Raw genomic sequence first — 12,683 nt, 5'->3', positions numbered from 1 at the left:
GACTGAACCAGGCTCCATGGCGACCCTTAGTGGCACCTATGAGTCTACCTTGGAGATGAGGCCTTACCCAGGAAGCCACTGAGAGAAAGGAAGCCCAGCGGGGGCCACCGACGCCCCTTGTGCCCACCCACCACCCAGTGGTGGCACAGCCCCACCCCTGACCAAAGATTCTGGGGGCCCTAGACAGGCACTTCACCTACGCCAGTGGGCTTTCTGAGCCCCTTCTCGCCCACCCACCTGTGCCCGCATCAAGGATGCCTTCTGCTGAAGCTGCTGGGGTGGTGGCTAACTCTGGGCAGGATGTCCACTAGACTGAGGTAAATCAATAGAGGAAATATTGGGTTGGGCTGGGGATATGGCTTAAGCGGTAGCGCGCTTGCCTGGCATGCGTGCGGCCCGGGTTCGATCCTCAGCACCACATACCAACAAAGATGTTGTGTCTGCCGAGAACTAAAAAATAAATATTAAAAAATTCTCTCTCTCTCTCTCTCTCTCTCTCTCTCTCTCTCTCTCTCTCTCTCTCCCTCCCTCCCTCTCTCCTCTCTCACTCTCTCTTTAAAAAAAAAAAGAAATATTGAGCTCTTAATTTTGAAAGGATTATTATGACCCCTCAAAAATAAAAAGGAAAATTTTTATTTGTTTTTAAAAATGGTTTTGCAAGAATGACAAAAATAATAAGCCTTGCTCCAGACAAATTCTCAGAACGTTATTACGCTTCCCCTCTCAATTATCATTATTTCATGCGTGTTACAGATGGAGCCACTGCATCAGTCGGAGACCAATTTCAATCCCAAGGTTGATTACACAGTTCACATTCCCCAGCTTGGGGATGGTCCAGCTCTTCAGCACCCTGAATCACACAGCTGTGGGCTTGCACACCAACAAGGATCTGGCCGGATTCACTAGTGGAAGGTCCTGATGAACACTTGCTTGCGTTTAACCTTTGTAGCAACAATAGCCTCCAGGTTGCCATGGTAATGAGAAATGCAACCCAGGAGCCGCCTGCTCCCGAGGGCTCTGGAGGGCTGTGCTCCTCAGCTGCCTCTACCTGGTTCACCCAGAGCTGCGATGCCACCCTTTTCCCACCAAGTTCCAAGTTGTGGGTGACATTTGCAAGAGATCATTCTGCCCTACCATCACAAGCACAGCAGCTGGAGTGTAGCCTGGGAGAAAGAGGGGACAATTTGTCCCTTTGGCCATTTGATGACTTAGGAATTAAAAGGGACCCCGGATGTCATCTCATGTTACTTCCAGTCATAGGACATCCCTGAAAGGCACGTGGCTGTCATCTGAAGCCCTCTGGGAAGGGAGACTAGGAGGTACCTTTCCTGGTGCTGTTCCCCTGGAGCCAGACACTAGCTGTGAGAGCTCACTCCCTGCCAGGTGCCAGTCGTGACCAGAGTAAGCCCCCTGCATGTCACAGAGACGGTGCCAGGGGCCAGGTACAGAATCCCTAGGTAGACATCTCCGAATACTCCTCTGCTTAGCTCCTCAGCCCCTCCCAAATGCCTCTTCTGTGACTCTGCTCCCTTTTGTCCCTTCCAGTGTGCCTTCGGAACTTTCCTCCTGCGTCACCTTTGCAGAGACCTGCACCCTCCCCAGCTGACCCAAGGCGTGTGGACACACTTGCCCTCCTTTCTTCTTCCTTTCTCTTGTCCTTCCTGCCCCTCTCCTCTTCTCTCTCCTTTCACTGGTATGTGGCCACCCTGTCTGGGCACTGAGGACATGGACTGAGCCACCCTCATGGGCCTGCCTTCTGCTGGGCAGAGAAAGCAAATGCAGCTACAGATGAAGCCCACAGCCCAGCTGGGGGCGAACAGCAGAGAGGTCGCCTGTCTTTCTTTGGGGTGAGCTGCTTCCCTCTTCTCTCCCATCCTCGGAGCCTCAATATTCAAAGCTCAGAGGTGAGGTCGGCCTTCTTGGGGTCCCTGGGAAGACCTTTTTCATCACCCCCGTGCCTCTGCTCCTCCTCAGCAGCTCATGGCCTCTGATTGCACTGTCCTCCCCCGAGCCCCCAGAGCTCTTCCCCACACTCATGAGATTCTAGGACTCGGTCCTGGGTGGGTTTCCTACCCACACTGTCTCCTCTCAACCTCTGAGTGGGAGTGGTTTCTGCATCTGACCTAGGGACCTCCATTAACACTGTTTAGTCACCTGAGCAGCTGGCTCGCAAGTGCATACTCTGGGCTCTGCTGGTATCCCAGCCATCAGACCCACTGTGGCATCTCCTCCCACATAATGACCCTCTGTGCCCCACCTCCAGCTTTTCCCCTCTCGTAAAACCAGCATAGCCTTACTGAGGTTATATACACCCACCCACACACGCACATCCACACCCATGCGCCTTTTGCCACTTCTTCACCATCCTGGGGTCCCTGTGTTCTGGAGCAAACAGTGGTCACCATTCTCTCCTAAATCCTCAAGCCCCTCCCTATTCTCCTAGCAACCTGAACTCCTTACAGCAGAGCCCATCTCTCTTCTCCCCTCTGGCTCTAAAGTGTGTAGTAGGCATAATGGGGCCACCTAGAGGTAGCTTTGCCCCAGTCCCCAGAATCTGCAACTGTGTTCTTAAGAGCCAAGAGGCCCTCCAGATGAACACGTTGAGGACTCTGAGATGAAGGGACAACCTGGACTGTGCAGGGGGGCTCTGCAGGCTCTCAGAGGTCCTGCAAGAGGGAAATGAGGATCAGAGACCCCAAAAGAGACGTGAGAATGGAAGCAGAGGTCAGATAGAGATGGCCGTGAGCCATGGCATATGGCAGCCCAAGAGGCTAGGGAGGCTCTTTCCCACCCCATCAAAAGAGAGACCTTGGTTTAGCCCCAGAAGGCCAGCGTCAGTGTCCTGACCTCTAGAGCTGTAGTAAACCAGAGTCGCTCTCAGCCACTGGGCTGCAGTTATGTGTAACAGAGGCCACAGGAGATGCATCCAAAGTGCCAGCACCTTAGGGAACACAGCAAGTATGCAGCGATCCTGGCACCGGCACCTTTGGGGTCCCCACCCTGGTGCCATCTAGTGTCTCTGCTTGTGATTGCCACCCCCACCACCACCGCGTTCTCAACCCTGCATGAACCAGCCACCTGGTTGACCGGGTCCTCTGTAGCCCCCAGGCCTCTGTCTCTCTAGAGATATCTACGGCTACATTTCTGTGACTGCTTCCAGGACCATGAGGGTGCCCTTTAGGGCCAGGTCTGGCCTCCGGCCATGCGGGCAGCTCTCTGTCACCTCATTTGTGAATGGTGACCCAAAGGCTGGTCAGATATTACTGACCCTCTGTCACCTCCACCACCCAAGACAAAAGCTTCAGAAGGTGTGGTCTCTGGCACGTTTTCTCTTAGTGGGTGAAGACAGGGGGCACTGTTTCCGTTCACAAGGTCAAGGTGAACACTCTGAAGACGAGGCGGCAGAATTTGGGGAAGTGGTGTATTTAGTCTGCGAAGGAAAAATGAGTTTGATGATCGGGCCTGATGTGACCTTCCACAGGACTCGAGGGGATTAAATGACTGGAAAATGCCACAGAATTGCAGGAGGAAGACCTAGTTTGCTACTTTGGGAAATTCATTTTTTAAAACATTGGAGAAACATTCTAAGTTCCTCGTTAATTTGACCTTGGGTTTATATGTATATTCTCCAACATTTTCTAGGTTGTTTTCTCATGCACAAGATTTTTTATTATTATTCTTTTTGTTAGAGAATAGAATTTTGCCTTTTAAAAGTGCCGTTCGGCCCAGGCCCGCATGTAACACTGCAGGGTTTGTAAAGCTTTGTCAGACCATCCCCATGTAGACTACAGAAATAAGCAGAGCCCACCCCGTTAGAACTTCTGCCTTGGCATGTGAAAGGCGTGAGAGACACTCAGAAGGCATGAATGGGAAGATGACACCCAGGTGGGGACGCATGTGGCTCCTCAGTGCCGCTCCTCTCCTCTTGCTGCTCAGGGACAAGGTGCACATTTTTGTAGGTTTGTGATCCTACCCTCTCTGGTGGCAGGTGAAGTCATTTTGGGTCTCCCATCTTCCAGGGAGTACAGCCACTATTCTCGGGTCATTTGTTAACATGACCGTTCACTGGACCCACCCACTGTCACCTTCTTTACCAAGTCCTGGGGGTTGGGCTGCCATCAATTTTGCTGCCAGAGGCCACAGACCCCTGCCAGGGTGTTTCCTGGGGGTCACTGCCTTGTCTTCTTGGCCAGTCCCCTAGGAAAAGCCCAGAACCTTCACTCTGGGTCATGAGCTCACTGTGGCTCTGTGCCAGGCCCAGGGTTCCTCTGTGATCATATTCGCACAGTAGTCCACAAACTATACCCTGAAAGGCAGTGGGGACACAAACCTGCAAAACACTCCCCTACACACACACACACACACACACACACACACACACACACACACACACACACACATACACACACCATTGAAGGTCACCCGAAAGACAGAAGCTGACACGAGAGAAGTAACTAAAATGAAGCCCTGGGTTGGGTTCCTGCCGAACACCCCATGTGTCTTTTGCGGTTAGAACTGCCCTACCTTGCTAAGACAGGATTGATCATGGGTTCTCTCTCAACGATGACAGTGGCTGCCCCAGCCACTCCCCTTAGAGTGCTGAGGAGAAGGTAGCCAGTCCTCTGAGCTACCCAAATGGCAGTGGATGTTCTCTCACTACAGTAAAGACACTAAGGCTGAGAAAGTTAAGAAGCATGCCCTGCATGGAGTGACCAGCAATTCTGAGTGGGACCCATGCCTGCTTCTGCACTGGGGCATGGAGAACCTTGGACAAGGACCCCTTCCAGCCATAGCTGCTGCAGATGGACCCAGCTTTAGGAAGCCCCTAGCCTGTAATGGTGGAGTACACTGGGCTGTGAGGGGCCACCACACGTCACCCTGGCTGTGGCAAAGAGGGATGGAGCGGATGGAGGCTCATTCAGACATCAGGAGCTGCCCTGAGGTCTCCAGTACAGTCTGGAAGACATCTGGGCAACTGCAGGCTGCACACAGCCTCGGCCTGATGATGAGGAAGCAGAGGTTTCTGGGAGAGTTGCCCTCACTTTGGAAGAAGCCACGGCCCAGTGACCATGGCCTGTTGGGAGGGCATGTCCATCACCCTGTCTGGCTTGATCCTGACATCTCCTCTTCCTGGCGAGGGCTGATAAGAATCCTCTGCATTTACAGAAAAGAGTCCAAGAGCTCGGGCTGCCGCTCACTTATCCATGCAGTTGCAGGAAGTCCTCTGCTGAGCCAGGGTGGCTCTGGGGGGCTCTGCTTTCCAGTCCCTTGACCCTCCTACTGCACTATGCTTTTGGGGAGTGAGAGGCACAACAAAGCCTTCAGCAAACATTTATTGAGCAACTTCTGTATGCCACACACAAGACATGGTCCTAAGGAGCAAAAACAGACCAAGTCCCTGCCTCCTGTCTCTTAGGAGGAAGAGGGTTGGGACCAGGAAGAAGTCACCCTGAGTTCCAGTCCTGTCTCTTTTATTAATTGGGATTGGATGAGCAGGTGGAGACCCTGCATCTTGGAGATTCGGGTTCCCCATTTTCAAAATTAGGGGAAATAAGACTCTTCCTGCCTTCTGTTTGAGGCTCCATGGCCCTGAGTGGGTTCCTTCCTGCAGCTTCGGATCTTCCCAAAGGCATCTGGCCTCACCGCCCAGGACAGAAAGTTCTTGGCTCCTTGTTCCTTAGCGCAGGGATCTGGTGTGTTTTCCTATAAATCTTTGATTTGGAAGCGCCGCTGCCTGGAGAGAAGGAAGCCGGCTGGAGCCCCGAGGTGTGGACCGGAAGACGAATGTGGACAACTGGGGCTGATGTAGACTTCTGAATGTCCCATTAGCTCCTGTCATGTCACATTCCCCTTGTTTATGCATGAAGCCTGCCGCAGATGGGGGTGTTTAAATGCCTTCATTATTTGGCATCACGATATTGGTAATAGTTTGTAATGATTTTTTTTTCCTCAGTGGGAAACATACTCTTAATCTAAAAATATGAATTCCACTTAGTGGCTCATGGAAAAGTATTTTCTTTGCATGGGGAAAATCAATCTTGGCTATTGCTTATTTTTCTTTTCTTTCTAGCAAGGTTAATATTCAGAGCGTGATCTGATGGACTTTATTTCACAAGGTGAGAGGCTTCTCAGAAGTGCAGTACAAGGCTCATTAGTCTAGTGCAGAAGAAATTGTTCAAAGCAATTTAAAGGGGCGTCAATAATAGCCTGGTGTTCTGTGTACGTAAGCTGAGGCCCCACCTTGCAGCCAGGTTAACAGGACTTTCCAGTAACTAAACTCGGAGGACCACAGATTCAAGTTGGACCTGCTAGAGACAGTTCACACAGCACCATGGAAAGACCAGGGCATGGGAATCCTCAGGCCCAGGATCAAGTCCACACAGTCCCATTGGAGAGCTGTGCGACCTTGGCTCGACCTCCTTTCCACTTCTGGGATGAGTCAATGTGTAAGGTGCTGTGATCCTCACAGGTATTTAAAGAATCAAAATATCCAAATCCTTGCACTCAAAATCTAACCTAGAGTCCTCCCTCCATGCCCCGAGCCCACACTCAATTAGAAAACCCAGCACCAGCCGGTGTGAGAAGCCCATTAGTGACCGTGAGTGAGGCCCTTTCTTCTGAGCCCCACAGGGGCCTATCCACTTCTCCCAGTGTCCTTCAACTGTTCATTACTGTTATGGTTTAGATGAGGTGTCCCTCCAAAACTCATGTAGGAGACAATGCAAGAAGGTTTGGAGGAGAAATGGTTGGGTTACAGCCTTAACCGTGAACTGATCCCTGATGGGATTGACTGAGTGGTAACTGGGGGCAGGTGGGGTGTGGCTGGAAGAAGCAGTTCATGGGCCGTGGCTGTGGGGGTATACATTTTGTGTCTGGTGAGCGGAGTCTCACACTCTGCTTCCTGATGATGTGAGCTGCCTCCCCCAGCCATGCTCTTCCGCCATGTTGGTCCTGCCTCCCCTGAAGCCCCCAGGAATGGAGCCTGTTGTCTATGGATAGAGACCACCCCGTGAGCCCCCAAATAAACTTCTCTTCCCCTCTGACTTTTCTGGTCAGATCTTTTAGTCACAGCAGCAAACATGCAAAGACAGTTGCTCTCTGTGTCCTCTGCTGTCCCTGCAGCACAGGAGGTGCCACAGCTGCTCTCTTGGTCACTTTTGCAGCCCGCTACCTGGAGGACTGCATGTGCTCACCCCTCCCATGTGCCCTGGATGGTGCCAGCATGAGACAAGCCCTGGTTTCATGCCACCTGCTCCCAAGCCTTCAGTGGCTCCCCGTTGCCTCTGGAGTATTAACCAGTGTCTCACTGGGACATGGTCGCCGGCCTCCTCTCCCCCTAACCCTCTCCTCCTCCCTGCCTGCTGAATGGCAGCCTGGCCCCTGCACACACCACACTATCCTCTGCACACTGCCCCCTCTGCCCAGCATGCTTTCCCCTGTGCCAGGCACCCAAGCTGGGCCACTCCACCCTGGGATTCGCACAGCCGCCTCATTCTCTGATCCACCTGGCTGTGCCCCAGGTGAGGCCAAACCCTCCTGCTACTTGTGCTCTTCACAGTGGCCACGGCTGCTTCCATGTCCACTGCTGTCTCTGGTTGGCACCCGTCTCCCCCACAGTGGTGAAGGGATCTTGCATTTTCCCAGTGTTCTGTCCCCAGGAAGGTGGACCCCAGGCCCTCCTTGTGCATATGAGTCACTCCATAAGTATATGGCCAACGTGTCACTTATTTTCAGTTCTCTGATGAACATAAGCTGTGGAGAGTTTGCTTGTGGCCCCCACAACCCAGCAAGAGAACACAAGAGCCGAGCGTCTCCCGCGTGAGGCCCGCACCAGCCTGGGGCTCCCCAGGTCAGACTGGTGCATGCAAGAAAAATCAGCTGCCGCACTTGACCTTGGGTCTGTGTCACAGCTGACCCAGCTGTTGAGAGGCGAGGTGCAGATGTGTGCGCATGTGGGAAACGTGTAAATGAGCATGTCAGAGATCATGGGGCTACCACATGTGACGTGATCTCACAGAGGCTGCTGGCAAAGAGTCATACTTTCTAGTTAACTTTTTCTTTGCTTTTAAAGAGCCACGGATCTCATCTCTACAGATGCTTTGACCCCAGCTGTTGTAATTTGCCCAGTGCTGTTTCCTTGCATCTCCCTCACCTGGCATAGCAGGCACTCCAGAAACCACTGTTAAACAGGAGCAGGAGGCCCCTGGGAGAAATCCTCTACTGAAGAGTTTTGTAGTCTTTCCCACTGAATAGCAGGTCTAGGGTGGTGGCTTCTGGTGCTCATCCTGCAGGGACTCTGCCCTGCCCCCCAGGAGGCAACCCACAATGCCTTCAGGGCTGCCTTGCATCCATTAGCAGAGCCCAGGACCCTGATTAACACCCACAGGACACAGGAAAATCCTCCACAAAGCATTGTCCAGCCCCAAATCCCAGGGTGAGATTCCCTGCTTCAGAGATTCACAAAGGGACTCTAGCCATACCTGAGAAGGCAGCCAGCCCCTCCTGAGCTAATCCCGTGTGGTTGGTGGTTTAAGCCTGGGGCAGTCTCCCTGGGCACCTTCCCCATGCTGAGGCTGGCCCCTGGCGTTTGCTCTCGGGGACTCTCTTTGTTAACTTGCTTCAGATAGTGAATGGTGACACTCCCAAGTAGGCATTCTGTGCTTTGCTTTGGACACCTTCATGCCCTTTCTGGAGCAGAACAAAGGCTGTCAGTGTGATCCTGGGTCAGTGGGACTTACTAGGACCCATAAAGTGTCATCTCCCTGAAAGAACTGTGTGCACATAAATACCTACCAAACCGTGATGTCCTGAATAATGTATTCTGTGTGTAATTTCAGAAACCTGGCAATAAAAATGAAAGCATGAATCCCTCCTTGGCTTTAGCTTGCACAACTGGAAGACCTTCTAGAGGTTTCCAAGGTCTACTGTGAATGTGTGATTTAGACCACAGCTCCTCACTAGTGACACTTAATCCATAGAGATAAATCATCAGGTGCCATTGGTGGAGCTCTGGGTGGATAAACAGGCCTCAAATAATTATGTTGAAAACTCCATCAGAGCCTCGATCAGAAAACCACCGTCATTTTTTTGTCAATGTAAGAGCCTGGGGTAGAATGATGAAGCTGTGTGGGTTGTGGACTTGGGACCAGATTAAATCAATGTCAGAGCAATATAACTAACTTTCCCTTGACTGTCCTTGAGGATGCTGGGTGCTGTTGTCCTCTCACAAAAAGGCTGGGTTCATAAAGATTTGATCCTGATGTTGGCTTCCAAGAGGACTCTGTGCTGTATGATGACCAAAAGCCAATCCTCTTTTATTACCTGTGTGACCTTGGGCAAGTTGCTTGACCCCTCTGAGCCTGGGTTCCTTCTTCTGTTAGATAAGGTAATAATAGAACCTACCTCATAGTAATATAATTAATGTTAATTGATATCTATACCACTTAATATACACATTAATGAAATGAAAGTCAAGTTAGAAAATAATGGCTCTTTCCCATGAAACCCAGAGCTGCTCACACACCATCCTCCCATCTATAATAATTTGGTCAAAGGGCAAAATTAATGTGGAATTCAGCTTTAGTCTTTTCTTCCCCACAATCCGTGTTTTAAAGCACTTTCTCCATTTCACAATCGTCCTCCCTAGAATGGCAGGGTGTAAATATGTCTTGCATATCTTCTGTGGGTTTGAGATTGTGCCAGAAACTCCAGGCACAGTGACATTGAAAAACAGCACAGCAATCTAAACTGCAAATATTCACAGAAGATTGAAAGCCTAGAATAACTATTAGGAATGTTAATCATCTCCAATGGAGAAATTATTTGAGGGGACACATTCATCATACATGTGCTCCATGAAGCTTTGAGCAGCTGACGAGGCTTCCAAAGAAGGAGAGAAAGGAAACCCATGACAATGAGGAAGTGGGCAGGCATCCAAGGGAACTGACTGCAGCTGCCTGTTGCTGCCTCACCTTGGGAAGTCACTCACCTGACTTGAGCCCCAGTTTCTGCATCTTTAAAATCACAATAACAATAGGAATGCCTCAGTCCCCTGTACTGGAAGGAGTGGCCTCTGGCTCTAGAGAAAGAGGCTGCTGCTCTGTCCTTATGCTTCATCAGGGCCTCCAGCCCAGACCCAGCCCAGGGCCCTCCTGCTCCATTGAGAGCCGGGAGTCCTGGGAGCATCTTGGTAGGAGTGGCTGAGGGAAGATGGAATCTGGACTTGCCTGGGCTGCTGTGGGGGAAGTCCTCAGAAGTGGAGCAGTGTGGCCAGTGGAGCTGGAGGGCAGCGGGGAGCAGGGCCACCCTGTGGCTGGTGTCTTCAGAATCCCCTCTGCAGCAGGGGCCAGCAGGGGCAAGGCTGTAGCGTCTTTGGCACAGGAGCCCTGCTGTCTCCTATTAGCCAAGCAGGGGTGGCTTGGACAGCGGCCAGGTTTATCTGGGTTCCCGCATGATCATGGAGTGGACTTGTGTGTGCCCTGATCCGTTGTGGTCACAGAGGGCCCACATCTGTCTGGCGCCGAGTTGTTAGAAGTTGTTCATGTTAGACGGGAGAGTGCCAACCCCTGACTCATGCGGTGCCAGGTGGGCTCCTGAATGTCCATGGCCACTATTCTCTTTCTGGTCCCATGTCTCTAGTGAGTGGGGGGTACTCTCGGTCCTGTGTGCCCCTTCTCCAGCAGAGCTCAAGTATGACACAGAGTATATGTAATTATAGCTCTGTAAAATGTGATGTTTGGTGCTAAATGTGATGGAAACAATACAGGGTGCTACAGTTAGAATGCCAGCGTGGACGGATGTGTGCCCTGGAGCAGCAGTGTTGGAGCGGAGGTCTCCAGGACAGGCAGGAATCAGACACGTGTTCCAGGAGAAGGCAACAGGCCATGGGGTCAGGAGCTGCGGGCAGGCTGGGGGACAGTGCCACACACAGAGAAGCAGGCACAGCCAGGGCCTGGAGTAGGAATGAACTGGGAAGTGAGGATGGCCTTTCTGCAGCGTGGGGTCCTCAGGAGAGAGATGGCCAATGGAGCACAAGAGGAAACGCTCTCTGTCTGGGCCCAACATGGTCCAGAGCCTGGCCCCCAGCTTAGACATCCTCTCAAATAAATAATTGTTGGATGATTTTTTTTTTAAATTCCTGGATCCCAGTGAGGATATAGAGGGCTTGTTGGGGGTGTGGAGGGAAGGGAGTTGAGAGAGGTGAACAGAGCTTCATCACCAGACACAGTATCTGGAGTGCGTGGGGTCACTGAGCTACAGTCATTGGAAGGGCTCCTGTGGTTCAGTTTGTCCTTTACATGTGGGACAATCATCCCTGATGGCGAGAGTGACTTGCCCACATCTAAATAGTCAGTTGCAGAGCTGCAGGACTGGATAGGCCCAGAGTTCAGAAGACCCCTCTGTCTAAGTGCCCCACGCTCTCTGCAAATGTCATGGCGGGGGGGGGGTAGCCTCTGCAAATATGACCAGGCACAGTGAGAAGACCCCATAAGGGGACCATTCAGACCCCCTGCCTGTGCTCATCAGTGAGACTAGAGGATTACTCAGGCCAGCTTGTGCTAGGTCATCCTTGTGCCCAGTGTCGCCTGTGGGTTTTTATAAAATTTTTTTTCTAGTTTTAGTTGGACACAATATCTTTATTTTATTTTTATGTGGTGCTGAGGATCAAACCTAGTGCCCCATGCATGCTAAGTGAGCACTATACCACTGAGCCAAAACCCCAGCCCCTTACCTGCATCTTAAACCAGACTTTGTTGCTGAATCTGTTCAAGAGCACGCATTATTCATGCCCCTGGGATTTCAACTTCCTTATCTGCAAAGTGGGACAGGGGAGTACTGGAGGTAGATGAGCCCAAGCACCCCATCAGCTGCCGAGCTGTCTCCCACCTCTCTGAGCTGCTCCCAAGCTACCGACCTGGGGACTCAGACAAAAGACTTCAAGGGCCATAAAGAAAACCTTGGCCAATATCATTCCAGATGTCCATGTTTTTCTCCTGAATTGCCTGTCACCTTAGACCAGTGATAGATGGGAGAGATTTGGCTCTGTCATGGGAAACTTTTATGTTGAAAGGTTTGGGAATTTTTTTTCTCCTTTACTTTACAGATTTATAAAGTCAATACTTTAGCTGTTTGATGAAAAGTTTGTGTTTTCCTGAGTTCAACAGAACAAAAGAGTTTTCAAATGATCAGTGGCACCTTGAGTTAGAACTGCTTCTAAGATTGTTTTTTGGAACCCCTTACTTCATGGGGAACAGTAAAATCAGAATGTTAGCTTAATAGTCTGCCAGGAGCACACAGGAAGATGCAGGGTGTTTATGCATGAACAACCAGTGATGTGCACCTGGTAATTTCATTCAAAGATGTAAAAGAAAAGATATTGTAAGGGACATTTCTGTTATTTTATCAAATGCTATTCACAAAAAATAAAATTTTAACCTATATTCTTGACCTTCAGGGACTTATTTTAGGATCATATGGCTTTTCCTAAACAGTTGAGTTATTTAGTGAGATTGAATTGTCAAAGACTTTAAAATAAAGCCCACCAAAATACGAGCCCTCTGCAGCTCTACAGCTTTTCAGGCCTCAATCTGCATATTTCATCTCAGCAGATTGAAGCTTCAACTGAAAAATAGCTCAGAAAATACTATCGCCTTCTATGCCAAATGCAAAACGGAATTCATCCA

Source organism: Ictidomys tridecemlineatus, chromosome 4 (assembly GCF_052094955.1).
Source record: "Ictidomys tridecemlineatus isolate mIctTri1 chromosome 4, mIctTri1.hap1, whole genome shotgun sequence".
Lineage (NCBI taxonomy): Eukaryota > Metazoa > Chordata > Mammalia > Rodentia > Sciuridae > Ictidomys > Ictidomys tridecemlineatus.
Note: the sequence above shows the minus strand (reverse complement) of the source record.